This window comes from Streptopelia decaocto, assembly GCF_964273445.1.
Source record: "Streptopelia decaocto genome assembly, chromosome: 2".
Taxonomy (NCBI): domain Eukaryota; kingdom Metazoa; phylum Chordata; class Aves; order Columbiformes; family Columbidae; genus Streptopelia; species Streptopelia decaocto.
The window spans coordinates 12,111,925-12,130,720 of record NC_138655.1 but is presented as its reverse complement, the minus strand read 5'-3'; positions in this window follow the sequence as shown (position 1 = coordinate 12,130,720).

Below are 18,796 nucleotides of genomic sequence, written 5' to 3'. Positions count from 1 at the left end.
ACTCACATCCTATTTACATACAGTCTGATGGCACACACATGGTAAATATTCTTTTTCAGGCCCTATTTGCAGAAATCAATCTTGTTTTAGGTCCCAGTCTTGCAATCACAGATGTTATACTTACATTATTAAGCCATGTGGTGCAATAGGAGCAGATCTGTACAGTGAAATGTTGGATGCAACAGCCCTGCTGTTCACCCTGTGTGCTATTCGAGGTGCAGAGAGTATTTTGGACTAGCTCCAGCCTGTCTCCATGGTTTGAATACCCATAGGAGTCTGGAATGCACTGGGTGCACTCTTAAAGCACAACTTCCACTTTAGCTTCATAAGGAATACAGTTTAAATGCTCTGTACAAACTCTACACTGGAGTGAAAGCAAAGAAATGGGACTGATCTGGAGACTGAGTGCATGAATTAGCTTCTGATTCAAATTAAAATGTTCACACAGACCCACACTTTGATATGTCTACTCAGGTTCATACAAATCACATGAAAATTCATACCTAGGTCCTTACAGGACTGAATGTCTGCAAAAGCAAGAGAAGTCCTTTATAATGCCATGTTTCCACTAATGGTCATTTAATTGTTCCTCAGGCAGTAAATATGATGGCTCCATATTGCACTACTAAAAGTTACATTAATAAAATACTTTATGATTAGTAAAAGCAAAGGGATGATTGCAATCACTCGGGTAAAACATTAATGTAAATGTACTATCTAATTAAGCTCATGATCTTGTTTACAATAAAACAAAAATAAAAATCAGTAAACAAGTAATTTGTGAGCAGTAGACTTATGAAGCCTGATTTTGGAACAGACTTACATCACTCAGATGAGTGACTTGGTAACTGACTCACACTAATTATTTTGTAATCTTTGCATCTGTCTCTGCATTTTTTAAGCTCATCCCTTATGACCATTGTTTCTAGGACTGTTTTGTTGTTGGTGCACAGTTAATTGCATTTGATCATAGAAATTAGCTGAGTGGCTTAAGAATTGTTGGGCTGAATCTGAACATTTCACCTGTTTCTCTTGAGCTGCCTTGTTTTTTAAACCTTGTAGGAACACAGTTACCAGTGAGGAGTCCATTGCTTACCCAAGAGCAGCTGAATTAGGTCATCAGGTTTCTAAATCCTTCGTGATATAGGAAAGCTGACTAAACAAAGTGTGCTTACTTTTTCTGGCTTTGCTTTAAGATCGAACCATGGTATTCACCTTTACTCACCTTTAACTTGTACTGCTGTGACTTTGACATCAAGCCTGTCATCTAGAATCATAGAATCATTTCAGTTGGAGAAGACCCTCAGGATCATCAAGTCCAACCATAACCTAACCTAACTCTAGCACTAAACCATGTCCCTAAGAACCTTGTCTAAACCCCTTTTAAACAAACACCTCCAGGGATGGTGACTCCACCACTTCCCTGGGCAGCCTCTTCCAATGCCTGACAACCCTTTCCATGAAGAAGTTTTTCCTGCTATCGAATCTAAATGTCCCCTGGCACAACTTGAGGCCATTTGCTCTTGTCCTGTCGCTTGTTACTTGGGAGAAGAGACCAACCCCCTCCATGCTACAACCTCCTTTCAGGTAGTTGCAGACAGCGATAAGGTCTCTCCTCAGCCTCCTTTTCTCCAGGCTAAACAGCCCCAGTTCCCTCAGCTGCTCCTCATCAGACTTGTGCTCCAGACTCCTCACCAGCTTCGTCACCTCCTCTGCACTCTTTCCAGTACCTCAATATTTTTCTACTTGGCTAATATGAGGGGTCATGTCTGAAGTGGATCATAGAATCATAGAATAGTTTGGATTGGAAGGAACCTTCAAAGGACATCTAGTTAATGAACAGGACCATCTTCAAACAGATCAGGTTGCTCAGAACCCACCACCTCCCTGGGCAACCTTTGCCAGTATTTTATAGCCCTCGATGGGAGTCTTGCCGCTGATTTTAATGTCAATAGAAGTAGAATATAAGAGTGTTTGCTATGTGAAAACTGAACAGGTCTAACGGATTTCTTATTTAGACTACAGTGAAGTAATCTGAGTAAGTACTCTTTGTTAGTGATTAAAGAGAAAAATCTCTCTCCAAACAATATTTTGTATTGTAACACTGAAAGTAGTACAAAGAGTTTTAGAACTCTGGTTATATTATGATTCACGTAATCACAGAATGATTGAGGTTTGAAGAGACCTCTGGAGGTCATCTGGTCTAACCCCTTCTGCTCAAGCAGGACCACATAGAGCCAGTTGCCCATGACCTTGTCCAGATGCATTTTGAATATCTCCATTGAGGGAGACTCCACTACCTCTCTGAGCAACCTGTTCCAGTGCTGAGTCACCCTCAGCTTTGAGTGACATGAACTTATTCCATAGTTGCAAGCCTTCAGGTGGTGGAGTAGAACGTGCCAGAGGTCACTCGTTTTCAGCCTTCCCCCACCTCAGAGTTTGCAGTTACCGTCCTGCTAGGGACAGACTCTGCCTGTGTCTCCACTGCAGCTGGGGTCTGGGGGTCCTGAAGCCACAAGGTCTCTGAGAAGATCCAGTCTACCTCTCTTGTCATTTCTGATGCTGACTCCTTCCCATAACTTCTCGACTTGGTGGCACAGCTCTGCGACAGCAGCACACCAGGGAGAATGACCGTCTCACCCAGCCTCAGGGAGAGGTGCGAGGTGCTCCCTGCAGCCACGGACTTCCAGGGCTCTGTCCACCTGAAGCTCAGTCTGGGCCGACACCTCCACCATGGCAGGGACGGCTGCTCCCGCACCTGCTGGGGAATGTGCCCTGTGTTATGTGACCATCATACTTGAGAACAGTTATGCCGGTCTGAACTGTAAGAAAGAGCCTTTCTGTGTGTCCTGTTCCAAAACACAAAACCTGGTTTCAATAAATCAAAAGCTGTGTTATATTTTTGCTACAAACCAACAAAAAATTGTAGGCTTTAATACATCTTGTATGTGTTTTTGAAATAGAATAATTTGCATTCACTCACTTTACCTGGTATATTCTTTATGCCTGTGTGGGCAGAGTAGACATTATTTTAAAAATTAATTTTCTCAGCTGTAGAAAGACAAGGATTCCAAAAGAAAATATGAGTGAAACAAAATAAAAACAGGCAAAATGTATTAGAAATATAGTTGTTTAACTCCATCTAGCTGATAAGCTGAAAACTCAAGCAAAGGGTGAAGAGAGAAACCAATCTGTTTTTAGAAGCAGTTGTTTCCTTATTTACCCCGTAGAGATAATAAAATCATTTTCTTTGTTGTGTTAGCAGGCAATGCACCTTGGCTCAGAGGCTTATTTCATGGAAACATAGAATAGTTTGCGTTGGAAGGGACCTTCAAAGCTCATCTAGTCCAACCCTCTGCAATTAACAGGGACATTTGCAACTGGATCAGATTGCTCAGAGCTGCATCCAACCTGGCCTTGAATGTCTCCAGGAATGGGGCATCTACCACCTCTCTGGGCAACCTGGGCCAGTGTTTCAACCACCCTCATTGTAAAAAATTTCTTCCTCATGTCTAACCTGAGTCTCCTCTCTTCTAGTTTAAAACCATTACCACTTGTCCTGTCATAACTTGCCCTTCTAAAAAGTCCGTCCCCATCTTTCTTACAGGCCCCTTTTAAGTACTGAAAGGCCACAATAAGGTCTCCTTGGAGCCTTCTCTTCTCCAGGCTGAACAAACCCAACTCTCTCATCCTGTCCTCACAGCAGAGCTGTTCCAGCCCTCTGATCATTTCTGTGGCTCCTCTGGCCCCTCTCCAACAGGTCCATGTCTGTCCTGTGCTGAGGGCTCCAGAGCTGGACACAGGACTCCAGGTGGGGTCTCACCAGAGCAGAGCAGAGGGGCAGAATCACCTCCTTCAACCTGCTGGCCACGCACCTTTTGATGCAGCCCAAGATACGATTTGCCTTCTGGGCTGTGAGTGCACATTGCCAGCTCATGTCCAGCTTTTTATCCACCAGTACCCCAAGTCCTTCTCCACAGAGCTCCTCTCAATTTCTTCATCCCCCAGCCTGTATTGATACAGGGTTTTCAGAACCTGTGAACCATAAGAGAGTATTCAACTGGACAAGTGAGATTTTCCCCATTTTTTATGACTTGCTGTGGGAATCCGGTGTCATGAGTGCTTGGAAATCCTTTTACACAGAAATGTTGCTTGTTCTTTCCTTAAACAGCACCAGTAAAACTCAAGGAGCATGCAGACTTTAGTAGTCCTTTGCACTTTCTTACACTTTGCCACTAAGATAGTAAGTGGGGTGAACTATGTTTTTTAGAGTGGTTGTAGTTCTGTCCTGTGTCATGCTTACTGCCTAAAGATGCAATTTCACAACTCATGCTGACTAAAACCTTTGATCAAAGTCGATCTTCCCTTGACCTCACCATTCCAGAAAAGAAAGAAAATTCCTTTCTGTGGTACTGACAGCCTCACTGATGTAAACTGAAGCCATTGTTGAAATTTCGGATTCCTGTATACGTTTACAGGTAGGGAAAATGGCTGAGTGCTGTTCTGCCATCCATTTCACTCACTGTACGAGCTGTAACCTGAGACATAGAAATTACTGAGCTGGGGATGAAATTTCTCTCTTTCTCTTGTTAGCCAAGATTAGGCTTTCTGGAGTAATCCCTGGTCTGCAGAGGGCAGAGGTGGTCTGATGCTTTCTATAGTCTCTGCTTCTCTGACTCTGTAAAATTCATGCTTTGGCTCTGAGAGGTCTTTGGCAAGAGCTAAAGGGAAGTGCTGGGGGGGTGATAGTTTTTATTTCTCCTGGCCGGCACCTTCCTTCTCCACATTAAAAGAAAAAACAAGCTTGACTGTAGATCCACAGCACATTCAAGTGCATGTGAAGGCAAGGGGTTTTGCAGAAAGATGTGAGAGTCTAAGAGAATCCTTTAGGAGACAAGTATGGAAGATTAAGGAAAGCAAAAGCACACCTAACTCCAGGTTTCTGTAAGTAGGGAATTAAGAATTATTTGTTCATACTGCATTTAGGATAATGGTGCCATGACCCTTATTGGAAACTGTCAGTGCTACTAGGTCATGAGCAAAGACTCTTCCATACACTTACACATCCGTTATCTGGCAACAGATTCCAGTCCTTCATTTCAGTGACAGCCATACCCATGGTTTCAGTTCAGGATGATCTCTCAGTGAATATTGTGTTATTTCGCTGACTAGGGAAGTGCGCTGATGCAGGATATCTTTGGCAGCAGAGCTGTTAATTTTCTCCAGTTGCCAGTAACTACAGTGAAAGTGCAATAGCAAAAATGAAATAAAGAATAATGGTAATAACAAAATCAGTGGACAACACTGGAATCCCCTTTCTCTTTTGTTCTGCTTCACCATACCCCAACAATAGTGACCATGGCTACAATTAAACGAGAAAAAGAGTATGATGAAGAAGTCTTTTCTAACTGCCTTTCTTTCTTCTCTCAGGAATTGCGGGCAAGGTGATTGATTTATCACAAATGTCCAAACATCAGACTGAAGCCAAAGACTTGGCAATCAGGAAATGGACTTCTAGTTCTGCTATGGTAATTTAAATTGTATTTCAAATACAAAGGTGATTTGATTTTGCTTATGTTTTTAATTTGGTGGATTTCCCTTTCAGAGTTGTATTTTACCTGATGGCTTGCTCCCTAACTTCACAACTCACTGAGCTGGATTAATTGATGTGGTGGAATGAATGCCAAGCCATGTTAAAAAGGTTGCATTTGGGGTGGAACTCTAAGAATTAATTGTTTGGAAAAATGATAAGTCACAAACAGATGAAGAGGAAAAGTGATTTTATTAGAGAGAATGTCTCTGAGTTCTCTTCTCTTCTCTGTGATCCCTCTGGTTTAAAACTACAGTAGTCCAAGCAGCTGCATTCTTGCAGTTAAACACTTCCTTACCATCTTATGGCACCTTGTTTGTATACTGAAGAACATTATTTACAGATATTACACAATTTCAGATCTATGAAGCTCTGGGGGAGACATCATAATGCCTTGGGTGCATTTTCTATAGAAGGCTAGGGCCAGTGAGAATGACTTTGTTCTTTTTCTAGCAGTATCTTCAATAACATTAGCCATCTTTGGCCAATGAGAAATGAAGGAGGAGAATTTGCTTTAGAAAAGGCGTTTAAAAGGTGAGAAAATTTGTTGGGTGAAAAATGGTGCTGAAGCAACAGACAAGTGAAAGGCTGAGACTTTGGACACTTCTGGTAACATCTGGATTGTGGGTGAAGCTTGGTGAACGCTCACCTGTCTCTGCTGCCTGCCCACAGCTGCAGATTCCTGCAGGTTTCCCAGGTCAGGTCCATTGCTGGTAGCATTCCAGTGCCAAAGTAGGAGAGGGAGGAGGGGTTTTGAACGCATGGGTTTAACCCAGGCCACCCTGGACAACAGACAAAACTTTTTTTTTTTTGAAATGTCACTTAATGAGACCAAAGACTTCCGGGGAGACAGTATAATCAATAATGAATATGACAAATACAACTGTTGATTCTATAGTCTCACTGTTCCTTGGATTGGGACTGGCTCAATGTTTCTTGCTCTTGACACAGTGTTTGTCTTTTATCTGTTTTCTCTAGCAAACAACTGTGCATCTCCCTTTGGCCTCCTGGAAAGCTGATTGACGATCCTTGCTGTAAGTTCATAAGGTTTGCAGCCACCTGGAGACAGGGAGTGGGGTGCTCGACACAAAGATCCTGCCCATTCCCTGTTGAACCTCTACAACAAGCAAAATGCCTTTTCACCAGAACTCTTGCAAAGCTTTCTTATTTTCCTCATACCCTTTAAGTTAGTACAGGAAATATTCTAATATTAAGTAAGTACACAATAGTTATCCCAAGGTACAGATCCTTCATAATTTTTCTGATATTAGTATATGTCACTGTTAATGAACTATAGGTTCTATGTTGATGTGCTTCTCCCATACCTGCTATTCTATGAAGAGTTGTAAGCAAATCAAACAGTGCAAATTGTCTTGGATCTGGTTATTGTCATTGATTTTTTTCATGGAGGCTGCCCATCTGCACCTTAGAAAATAAAACCCCCAACATATTGGCTGAAGGATACTTTCTTCTTGAACAACTAATGTCTGGAGATATTTAGTACAGAGTTATGATCAATATTTCCTATATATTAGATAATTTCCATACAAGGCAAAATCAGAAACCCTGAATAAATGCATTTTTGAAGTAATTATCCACTTCTAAGTATTCTCGGGCACGTACATGCACGCACACATGCTACAAAAGCAGCTCATTGCATTAAGAAATGAATTACTCTTTCTAATTACTTCTAGTAGTTAATTACTTCTAATTATTACATTGAGTAATAAATTGCTACTTCTAATTATGCTGTGGGTACAGTAAAACTAGTTAGAAATGCAATTTGCATGGTTGTTTACATCACAAGCATGTTTAAGTAATTGTGCTCCCTTAATTATATGGAATGGTCGATGTTAAATAACCTAACACGTTTTGCAGTGAATGCAGTGTCATTTGTTTACCATTTGTGGTTTCAGAGAACTGGGGAATAGATGCTGTGTATCACTGGGGAATAGCTATTTTTATTGGAAGCCTGCAAGCACTGCTGAGTATCTATGACTCGACAGGCACTTCAGAGGACGTGCACTGTGTTGTTAAACTCACATGACGGCTCTGGCTTCTCAGCCTAAGCAAGCCTGAGCCACTTGCAGACACTGACCAAATCCCGTTGTCCTTCATCAAAGTCTCATTTCCCACCCCTAAACTCTCTGACATCGTATGTCAGCATGAGGGTCTTCACTTGCTCTCATGCTGGGAGTGGGTACGCTCAACACAGATAAACTTTTCCTCAAATTCGCATGACCTTCTATAATGACCTATATATTTTCCATCCAGAAAGATGCCCATTAGGAGCCTGCTGCAGGTAGGAATTCCCAGGAAAAGCTGTGTTAACTTCCCAGGTAATCTCTGTGGGTTTGGTGTGTCCCTCAGCTGTCCAGGATCTTTCAAGCTTGAGTGTTAAATGATGCAATTTGAGGACCAAAGAGGTCATATAGCAAAGGAGACTGACTGTCCTTTTGGTCAAATGTATTCTTTCTTTACAAGGCTTTGACACTGTAACTAGGGCTTGAATTCTTCCTCAGGCCTTCCTCCTCTGTCTAAGTTCACAGGAGTTTGCTGGGTCTTAGGAGTTGCAAGACATTTTCTGTGTCATGCAAGTTTATTTTCTCCTGTTTCCCATTTTCAGTCTCAATTTGTAGTAATACTCCTTGATATTAGAATTGATTGCAGGGGAAATAACTGTGTCCTGGCAGAGGTAGACATCCTGCCATCAAGCAAGAGCAAAAAAGCTGGAAAAAATAAACTACAGAGACTGCAAAAATATTGCTTCTCATTCACATGCCCTCAAAGAGGGAAAAAATACAGGAGATTTTGGACACGAAGAATACATTGCTGTTAAACACCATTTTTCAAAGTTTTATGTGGGATACCAGTGGGATGTAAAGGTAAAGAGCTGGAAAGTTTGCTCACCACCTACATACACAATGGATTTGGAAGAGTGTGTTTTGCTTGCTGTGGAATATCCTTGGTGCTGGTGGAAGCAGTCCCCAGCTCACACAAAGGGTTTGTTGTTGTAGATAGATTCTGTTTCAGTATAATAACATGAAATTATTTTTGAGGTAAAGTGTGTGTCTGCTCTGGTGGGAAGAGAGCTTTAAAGCAGAAAACAGCGCTGGAAGTGGGAGTTGCTAGAAAATGAATTATAGATACACCACTTCATGTGATATAAAAGCTGGTGTGTGGTGAGGAGGCTGTGAGAGGGCTGGCACTGTCAAATACTGTGTTTAATAACTTTGGGGAGTGAAATTGGAGCCTTCATCTTAGAGGACACACCTCAGCAGTCAAAACCCATAAAAATCAAGTCTTAAGAAGCCTTGGTGCCTTTTCTGACCTCTGAGAGAAGCTGTTTCTAGCTTACCTAAAGTCGGAAAGGATTCAGAACTTGATTTGCACTGAAAATGGGTATTGTCTTAGAGTCAGACCCTGCAGATGCTGCCACAGTGCCTGTGTGGTCCCCATGCTTGGTACATAGCACTGCAACAGGGCTGTAGTGGAGAAAGAACTGAAACGGTGTTAACAATCTGCCTTGCTAAATTACTGTTTTGTTCTGCCTTTTATGCTCTGTAGGACTCAAATTCTAATCAAGGTGTTTGACTCTGTTTTTCAGGAAGCTGCGATGGATAGTACAGTAAGTGGATATAAGATTGTGACTATTGTAGTCCCAAGTGGGGAATGGAGAGCTGTAATTCTGCTAATTATCATAACTAATTAGCTGCATTCAGAAGTGAAAAATCAGAAGGGCTAGATCACTGCCACCAACTGTTAATAATGGGTTATTGAATTGCAGTACATGAGACCAGAGGGACTGCTATTACCACCAGTGGTGAGCCTGGGATGTGTTCCCAACACCATCAAATAATTCAGCCCTGGATTTTCAGAGTGCTCTCACAGGGTGAAACCACACACCGTTTGTGGCATGCAAAAAGATGAAGTTCAACATCGTGGACTCAGTCATCAAGCTTGGACCCCAAAAAAGAGTAGAGGTACTCACGTGCGCTCTCTGGGACCCCTTTGGATGTGAACCCTCTTGGCGCCAGGGGACTCTGACTCTGGATTCTAAAGCCTGTCATCCTCCTGGAAGAAGGACATGTTTCTGCAGGACAGTGCTGGGCTGTGCTGTGGAACAGCAATGAGCAAACTGGAAGTGATCTCAAAAGGGGAAATTCAGGAGGTGTAGAAGTCAGCAAGGCACAGCCCCATCGTGTGTTCCCTGAAATATGAAGTGGTAGAAAGGCGTGCAGTCTGGGTTTTGATAGAATAACTGAACTATTTGGAGTCAAGAGGCAAGCTGAGCTGATACAATCACATTTTGTATTGAACAATTTCAGTTTAACTCCCCTTGAGATAAACGAAGATCTTATTAACCTAGCTGTGAACATTAACGTGGCCAATTCAGGAGAAGTTCCAGCTCAAGAAAAGTCTTTTAATGAGACCCATACAGCACAGCTGGAATTGATGGCGTAGGGGAACTGGGGATAGGAACTACCAACTGGTACACCCAATATTTGCCTGGGTTGTTGGCAGGATGTCTAGAATCTTGTTATTATTATATATGGATTTCAGAAGGGTCCTGAAAGACTTTTAAGGTATCACAAATTTAACAATTAATGTTTCTCTCTGCCCCCTGGTTTACCTGTGCAAGGGCAAGAGCCTTCCACCATCACTGGGATGCACTTCCATGAGAGCAAACAGAGATTGGCAACAGATCGCAGCACTCTGAAAACCTTTTTGCCTGAGGTTGGCCATAACTCTGATTTCACACTAATCATTTGGTATCAGGTGGAACAGAGTTTTATGCGATAGTTACTTTAAGAATCCAAAGATAGGCTTTTTCGATGTTTTTGTAGTGCAATATTTGATGTTGATCGGTTGATGATGATTCACTCATTAATCAATACAATATGGCTATGAAAATAAACCCTGGACACAGATTTGACCTCTGGAACATTAGCAAAAGTGAATAGTCATTGTAATTAAGTAAATGGAGTTTGATAATGTACTATGTCGACCTGAGATCATAATGAGGTACCATTATATCACTCACAGGTCTGCCTTAAAATTTCTTACTACCTGGTGTGACTGCACTCTCTGATGTTCAGATCTACTCCAATTTCTCTTTCTGACATACTCGTTCTTACTCTACCATTGCCTAGATTTGAATTATGGTGGTGCATAATTCCCAGCCTCATGGAGCGCTGTGATAGGGGCCATGTGTGCAATTATACCTTTATATAAGAGGACTGAATTAGAAATGCCAGCCAGGCTTTTAATGTTATTTTCTTAATCTTGAGCAGCTGTTGTTGGAGATACAGGGCTAGAGAACCAAAACGGTGAGCTTCAAACACAGCCCAGTGCTCTGTGCCAGGGCAGCCTATGGTTGTCATTCCAGCATGATCAGATCTGTGCTTCAGGAAACATTCCAGCTCCACGCTGGTGATCGCTGGGCATCCCACGGCTTCTTAGTGGAACATGGCAGGTCCTTCAAAGCATATGATTGTGCAGGAAGGTGCTTCAGGGTTGCCCAGTACTGGAATTTTGTGGATACAGTGTGAGCTTTGAATGCCTTCAGTCACAAAACAAATTATTGATGGCCCAAGGCCTGGTCCAGGACACCTGTTTGTGCTTGGAAAATGATGTAAAGGGAATAAAAGCAGCCAGGGCAAGGATTTTGAAGTCTGTGCTCGGATCTTTGTGGCAGTTACTACTGCTACAGCCTGCTGCCACCACTGAAGTGGGGATCTCTTTCTTGCTGTGATAAGCAGTGCTTGTTTATTGGGATACTACGTTAATGTAGCACCTTTCAGCAGTGACTAAAAAAAAAAGATGCACAGCTATAGTTTCTCTTATTTTGGACACAAGAAAAAGAAAACACAGGAAACGGACAAATTCAGCAATGACCATAAACACAAGTGTAACCTCTGTTCAGTATAAAATATTTGAAATTATTTGAATCTGTTAATTTGTTGAAGTTTGCAAAAGTACCACATAGGTCATGTTTGTCTGAGCTCTCTGGGCCAAATGGGGACTCTGCTTTTATGTTCTGGAAGCCCTACTTTTAGCCATTTCACAATAAAAAGAGAGAAATAAAAAAGCCCATTAAATATATTTAGCCTGACAACCAACATATCCTACCCAGGGGTGGATCTGGATGGGATACCTTACTTCCTGCACACAACTTGATAGAAAACATTCTAATCTGCCGCACTGCATTGTGCTCATATAGTCTTTGATGTACTGTAGAGATGTGAGGCTGTGTAGAGGATGAAGCTGTGGTTATAGAGAGTTGAATTGTGCATACAATCCCCTCTAAGTTCAAAAGAGCAATAAAGTTCACATTATGTCTCCTTAGAGCTTCCAGGTTATAGTCCTTACAGTCATGAAGAAAGGAATCGCAACACTTCAGTAAGTTCTGCTAGATTGTGTGAAAATGGCTCCTACTTCCTTCCATTGCCTGCAGCGTCTGCTGGACCTTGATAACATCTTGATCTTTGGAAACCAAAGCAGTCAAGACAGGTACATTGGTGCTTTGTATCAACATAGTAGTGTCCAACATGGCTAATCCATGGAGGTCTTTGAGAACATGTTTATTCCCACCTGCAGAGTGAAATACAAGCTGAGAGTGAAGTTCCCTTTGTTCCTCCACTTCAGCTTTTGCAAGCTGGAGGAGTGCGTGTAGTGACTTGTCCTTGCAAAAAGCACATTGCAAACTTTTAAAACCAGTCTGTGGAAGATGCTGAGGATGAGAAAGGTTTCCAAGCTGAACATACAAGATACAGGAAAATTTCTGAGGAGTGACTGTAGAGGTGAAATCCTCCCCCTCTGGATCCAGAAGCAGAGTGGGAGGGCCCTGACACTACGCATGGCACCTGCAGGTTTCCTGCAAATAGGAACCCTTCTGACAGCCTCACGTCTATTTTACATTGAACCCAAAACTGCGCCTGACTGGGTCCTACAATGGAAGAAGTGTGTTGAGGAAAGAGAAAAGGTGCTGGGTGGCACATGGAGAGAGGCTTTGCAGGCCTTCTTGGAGGATGGGCTCATGAGGCACTTCCTCAGCTGATGCCACGCTCTGACATCTTGCTCCCTCTCAGTAACCCTGTAAGCCAAATAGGGTTGGTTGGGATTCTCCATCAAATAAAAGAGGTGTGACTATAAGGAAGCAACTCAGCAGACTCAGCTAAGCGAGTTCTCCCCTGAGGGGAGTGTCTGTCCTTCCCCAAAACACTCCTCTGCTGTCCTCCGTGGTGCAGATGCAGAGCTGGATGGGATATTCCTTCCATGACACACAGGAAGATTCACATCACTCCTATCTTTTTCCATCCTACCCAGCTGTGTATCACATGTTAAACAGTGTGGTGTGACCTATGTTGGTCTTTTTAAGCAAGTATCCCTGCATGGAATGCAAATGTGTGCTAGGGAAAGAGAAACCAGAGTGGTGGCTCTGACAGGAACTGGAAGAAGTAACAGTGAAGAAGTGTCAAAATTTGAAGATACCACTGTTAAAACACAGAAGAAAAAGCTGCTGCCTGCACAGGAAAGCAAAGTGAGCCAGAGATTGAGAGGGAGTTGGCAAAGTCGTGCTTTGGCTGGTAATGTTTGTGCTAGCTCTAGGTAACCATCTGCTATGCTGTCAGACCTGACTGGGCTTGCTTTTTTATTTTTTTTTTTTCATTTGGGTCTTATAGTATTTGTTCTTCTGTTCTTTTTACATTACTTTGCTGAAGGAAATAAAATTGTCTTGCTGCTTCAGAAGAAAAACATCTGAAAGATGATTTAGGCTGCACACAGAGAGCATCCTTCCAGGAGGCCTGGCTGCCTGGCATGAGCACGGCTGCAGCACAACCCCTTGGCCGCCCTCCCTCTCTGCCAAGCACAAATTAAAGGATACACTGACCAACAAGCTGTGTGTATTCTAGTATTTCCCCATATCCTGGCATGTTTTGGATCTTCACTGTATGGACTAACAAGCCTTTGCGTTGCTCTGACTTCATTCCTTCTTCATGGACTGTGATGGTTTCTTTTTCAACAGCTTTTTAATCTCGTTGTTTGCTGTTACAAAAGGATTTACTCATTGCCTCACATTTAATGTGAACCATCCTACTGTTTGATTTGGCTTATGTGAACACACCACCACATCATAAGCATGGAAAGACAGAAGTGAATTAATGAGATAGTTTTGAACATAAAAAGATGCATCTGATAACAATAATAAGGCAGAGGCAAAAGAGTTGGCCTGGAAAAAACCTGCAAAAAGGTCAGATAATGTAGATATCCCAGGGGGATCCTAACGCTCTCATGGGGTGATGAAACTGCCAGATCCCCAGTGACTGAGAAGCATCAATCTCTGCCTCATCTCAGTCAAAGAGCACAATCATTTCTGAGCAATTTATCTCTGGATGCAGTTAACAAGGCTGAAGTGATTTTGTTGTATTTATTAGCTCAATATGATTTTATCAGGTGTCTTTGTCAGCCACCACTCTGTGCCTTGGAAATACAGCTGTATTTCAACTGCTGTTGTGCTTCATGGGCTAGCACCTGGGCATTAATCACACACAGGAAGCTAATACAGCAAAACAGAAGTCAATTTTTTCCAATGTGAAAAGGAAGAATGCAAGACTAAATAACCTAATTCAAAAGCACAGCCCACACATTCCCTGCTTGAGCTGTTAATAATGGTTCAAATGACTGAAATTGAAGTAATTATTAAAATGTAATTAGTTTACACTCTTGGCGCACTGTGTTTGTTTTTGGCACCTGTCTTGGCTTGAAGCATTTTCAACACACCAGTCATACAAAGGCTTGACTTGTGATTAAGACATGAAGCGATATTCTGGGAACCTGGGTTCAGTTCCCGGCTATATGATAACATTCCTGTGTGACTTTGCTTGGTCTTATCACTTTTCTGTGCCTCAGTTCCTCGTCAGTAGATATAAGATAGAAATGCATCCTTTGTCTGGCTGTTTTCTTTATTTAAACTAGAAGCATTTTAAGTTGTGGATTGTTTTTTAATGTGTTTATACAGTGTAAGGTAATGAGGACTTGATCTTGTCTGAACAGCGAAGTGCAGACTGGTAGATCACTCTGATATATCAATCCAGAGAGAATCTTTTCATGCTGCTCCTTGCATGATATAGGAAGAATTTTAAAACATTTTAAACACTGATATTATGATGTGTTATAATCACTAAAAGAGAAAATGTGTGATAGAAGAGGAGGCTTTTGGATGCCTGGTATGTAATTTCTTAATTATCTTTATGAGGAAATAGTGTATCGGAATAAAAATTTTAAAAGTCTATTGTTTTCCCACTGCACTGTCTATGTACCAAGTCCCACATTAAGATCCAGAAATGGAGAAAAGCAGCCGACAACATCTGCCTTGAAAACTGTGATTGATGCATACAACTGTTTTGACACAGAGACAGCTTGCAATTCCTCTGGCTCTATTTCGGGCTCTGTGAAGAAGCAGCACACATGCAGTTCAGCTGCAGGAATCACCCATCAGCAGCCACAGTCCCACACCAAGGAAAGCGCTTATAGCACGTGCTTCGGTGTCAGGAATTTCAATGGAGTTTTGAGCACACACCTAACATTAGTAACGTGATTAAGCTTCCTTCCTGAATAAAGGCAGTTTCCCTGTCATGGGTTTCATATACTTTTTGGCTTCCCTTTTGATGAAAGGCACAGCAATGCTGTCCTGGTCTCCTCATGACAAAGGTCTTGCTCTGATCCTTGCACCTGCCTTAGCAGCTCCGACCCTGGCAGCACCTAATTAAGGAAATAGGGCTGGAATGCCACTTTGAGCACAGACTGTGCAAATGTCCAGTTTGCTTAATTACTAACGCCCTCCTCAGCATGACTTTGACTTTCACCATTCTGTGATTCTCAGATCGCACCTGTGCAGAGTTTTGGAACAGCCCATGCCAGAGAGATTCCCAAAAGCTGCAATAGGCTTGGCTCCTTCTTTACTGTATAGTCTTCTAGTTTTATCCTACCAGGGCTTTGCATCCTCAGCACACTTCCATGTGCCCCAACAGCACACAGTTGCATGGCGCAAAAAACATTGCCCTGCTGCACAGCCACACAGCCTCCATGATATTTCAGACACTGAAAGAAAAGCAAAGGGCACAAAAGTGTTGATATCTTATGGCTTTTCATTTTAAGAAACAATGTCTACTCAAATAACACAAAACAATCTTCACCATGTTTTTGTTAGTGCTATGTACACAGCACACAGACTGTGTGACCTCTTGATGTGCATCTCTCCAAATGAGTCATTTTTGAAACTTCCAGTTCTGCTTGTATCTTCTGGTGCTGAAGCGGTATGAAATCTGGTGCAAATTAAGGGTCATATCCTATGTTTATGATGGATGGAACTACTTGAAACTTTTGGAACAGTTTTGTTTGTTTTTTTAAAGACAAATAACTTGAAGCAAAATGGAGGTGCTTGCATGAGAGATCTGTTTTGGCTGTATTATTTTTGACAAAGGCCAAATGTGAAACCATTCTGTTTAATTGCAATTCCATCCTGTTGGGAGTGAATTGTTTTTAATAGAATTTAATTTATTTATAGAAAATAATGGTCATTTTACATATTGAAAAACAAATATTTTATTTGCACTTTCCTGTGAAATTTAAATGGGATTTTGGTTGTTTCTTCTACTAAGCATTCCTCAGATAGTTTTTCTTTGTTATGAACAGATACTCAGCTCTGTGTATATGAAGCTACTTAAAGTTATCACCTACCTGTTTTTTAATATCTGAAACAAAACCTAATAATTCTTGCATCACTGAGAAACTCTAACGATTGAACAATGATGATGAATTAATGGTATAGTACTAGTAGTAATTTGCAAGTAATTTGATCTTTAACCTAGACATGAAAATATATAGTTATGTTAAAGAAATAAGTTCTGGTTTGTTTCCCTCAAGGAGCATATAAAATATCTTTGCAACTCAAAATACAGAGCTAATACCAGCCCTGCTATTGCAAAATGTCTTGAATCTGCAGAGCTGCACTTTATTGCAAGCCAGGATGCTAATGCTTGAAGAGAGGATACCAATAAAACCTCCTCAGTATTTAACGGGTGAGAGGGGGAATAAGTGGTGTTTTGTGTCAATTGGAAAAGATCCACTGAGAAATATAGTGAGGAGGGGAATATATACCTGAGAAAGATGCCCCTCTTCTCATCATTTCCATGAACTGGTTGAGGTCTCTCCCTACCTGCATCCCTGCCAATCCCCATGTCAGGTCCCTGCATTCTCATGTTGTAGGAGGACCCTGTGTCCTTAATTCAGGACCGCCAAGAAGTGGCCGTGTGTCAGACTTCAGTGTTGGGGGGCACTGAGTCCTTTAGATATTTCACACAAAGGCCTGATTGGCTTCAGTAATGGATGTGTCTCTTCTATAGCCCTGCTTGAAGTGCTCCTTGGGAACGTGGTACCTGCTTTTCCTCCCAAAGCTTCAACTGAGCTCCAGCATTTGGGATTCAGGAATTAGGCAGAATTCAACAGGGAAACAAAAGTGTCTTGAATAAGAAAGTGGAGCAAGTGGCAAATTTCGGTCTGTTTTGCTGCAAAGACCAATGAGCAGTTTAGACTCTATGATGCAGTGTCATCTACATCTTAACAGTGGTAATGCAATAGGAGACTATTAGGGATAATCTAATTTACCCTGCTTTTACTGAAATGCTATATAATATTTCCACCTACCTAGCGCTACATCCTGCATATAGATGGCCTTGTTTATAATGCAGTGCAGTGGGTGTTCCAGTAGAGTTTCTAATGAATAAAAATCTGCATGCTGGCATGATCTATAAATAAGAGGTACAGTCCAGCAGCAGAATCCTGAAATAGCTAATAATTCTGGAGACTAAACAGTTGCTGAATGCTAACATAAAACTAAATTATTTTAAAGCCATAATATTTAGTGAAGAATCCAAGTCATGAAATTCATATTCCACCTCCATGGTTTCAAAGGGTATTTTTTTCAGATGTGGGAATTTGGCCTGGCACAACATAAAATAATAATTAAAAAAAAGCAGTTTAAAAAGATTGGTTTCAGCTCCAGTACCAGGCAGCCCTTTGAATTTGGAGACACTAAGTACAATGTTTCATGAAATACATCATCATCATAATCAAGCCTGTTTTCTTCCAGAGAGTAACAGAGCATTCTAGTAGTGGACTAGCAGAAAGTGCGAGAGTAGAAATCCTGAGCTGGCAAGTGACTGCAAAATAATCTAGGAACTCAAGTGAACATGTGAACCTGTTTCTCCTGTGCCTTTTCTTATAATGTGCACTGTTTCATGAACACTAGAAAGAACTGGGTATTAGGAAAAGCCTCTTCACTGAAAGGGTTGTCAGACATTGGAAGAGGCTGCCCAGGGAAGTGGTGGAGTCACCATCCCTGGAGGTGTTTAAAAGACGTGTAGATGTGGTGCTTAGAGACATGGCTTAGAGGTGGACTTGACAGTGGTAGGTTAATGGTTGGACTCCATGATCTTAGAGATTTTTTTCCAACCAAAATGATTCTGTGATTCTATGAAATTTGCCACTTATCAATTTCAGCTTTGTGTCAAAGGTATGCCTTGAAGTAATGAATGAATTACATGAAAAGACACTGAGGAAAAAAAAACCCAAAATATAAATCAAACCCAGGCTCATATTGTATCAGGCCACCGGTGGTTGCACTCCACCTTTGGTTCTGTTTTCAGCTCATACAGTATCATCTCACCAATGTTTCAACTCAAGCTGAAGAGAAGATCCCTGTTTTTTTGCTTCATTCCTTTTAGATGGAATTTAAACTGTCTAATTAGTGCTCACTTCAAAAACTGGGTTTCTTGAATTATTTATTGGCCTGGTGTTATGTGGCAAGGTTAGCAGAGCCTCAGGTATTCTCTAACTTTAGTTGGAGAAGTTATTCTAAAAAGCAGCAGAAAAATAGCTGTTCTAACCTAAAAACATAAAGGAGGATAATACCAAAAGCTTTTATTAATTCAGATTTATGCAATATATGGCTGTATTGCTCTTTTAAATGACACCAGGAGAGAACAGATCTACCTGGACTTGCTGAGAGTGGCCAGGCAGGACTCCCTCTGCCTCCTGTTTAAAAAGTTTCTGCCTTCTTCAGCTTCTCACCTGAAATCTTCACAATATTCACTAGGGTTGCCCAAGGGACATATAGAAGTTTAAGTGTTAATTGTGAGGATC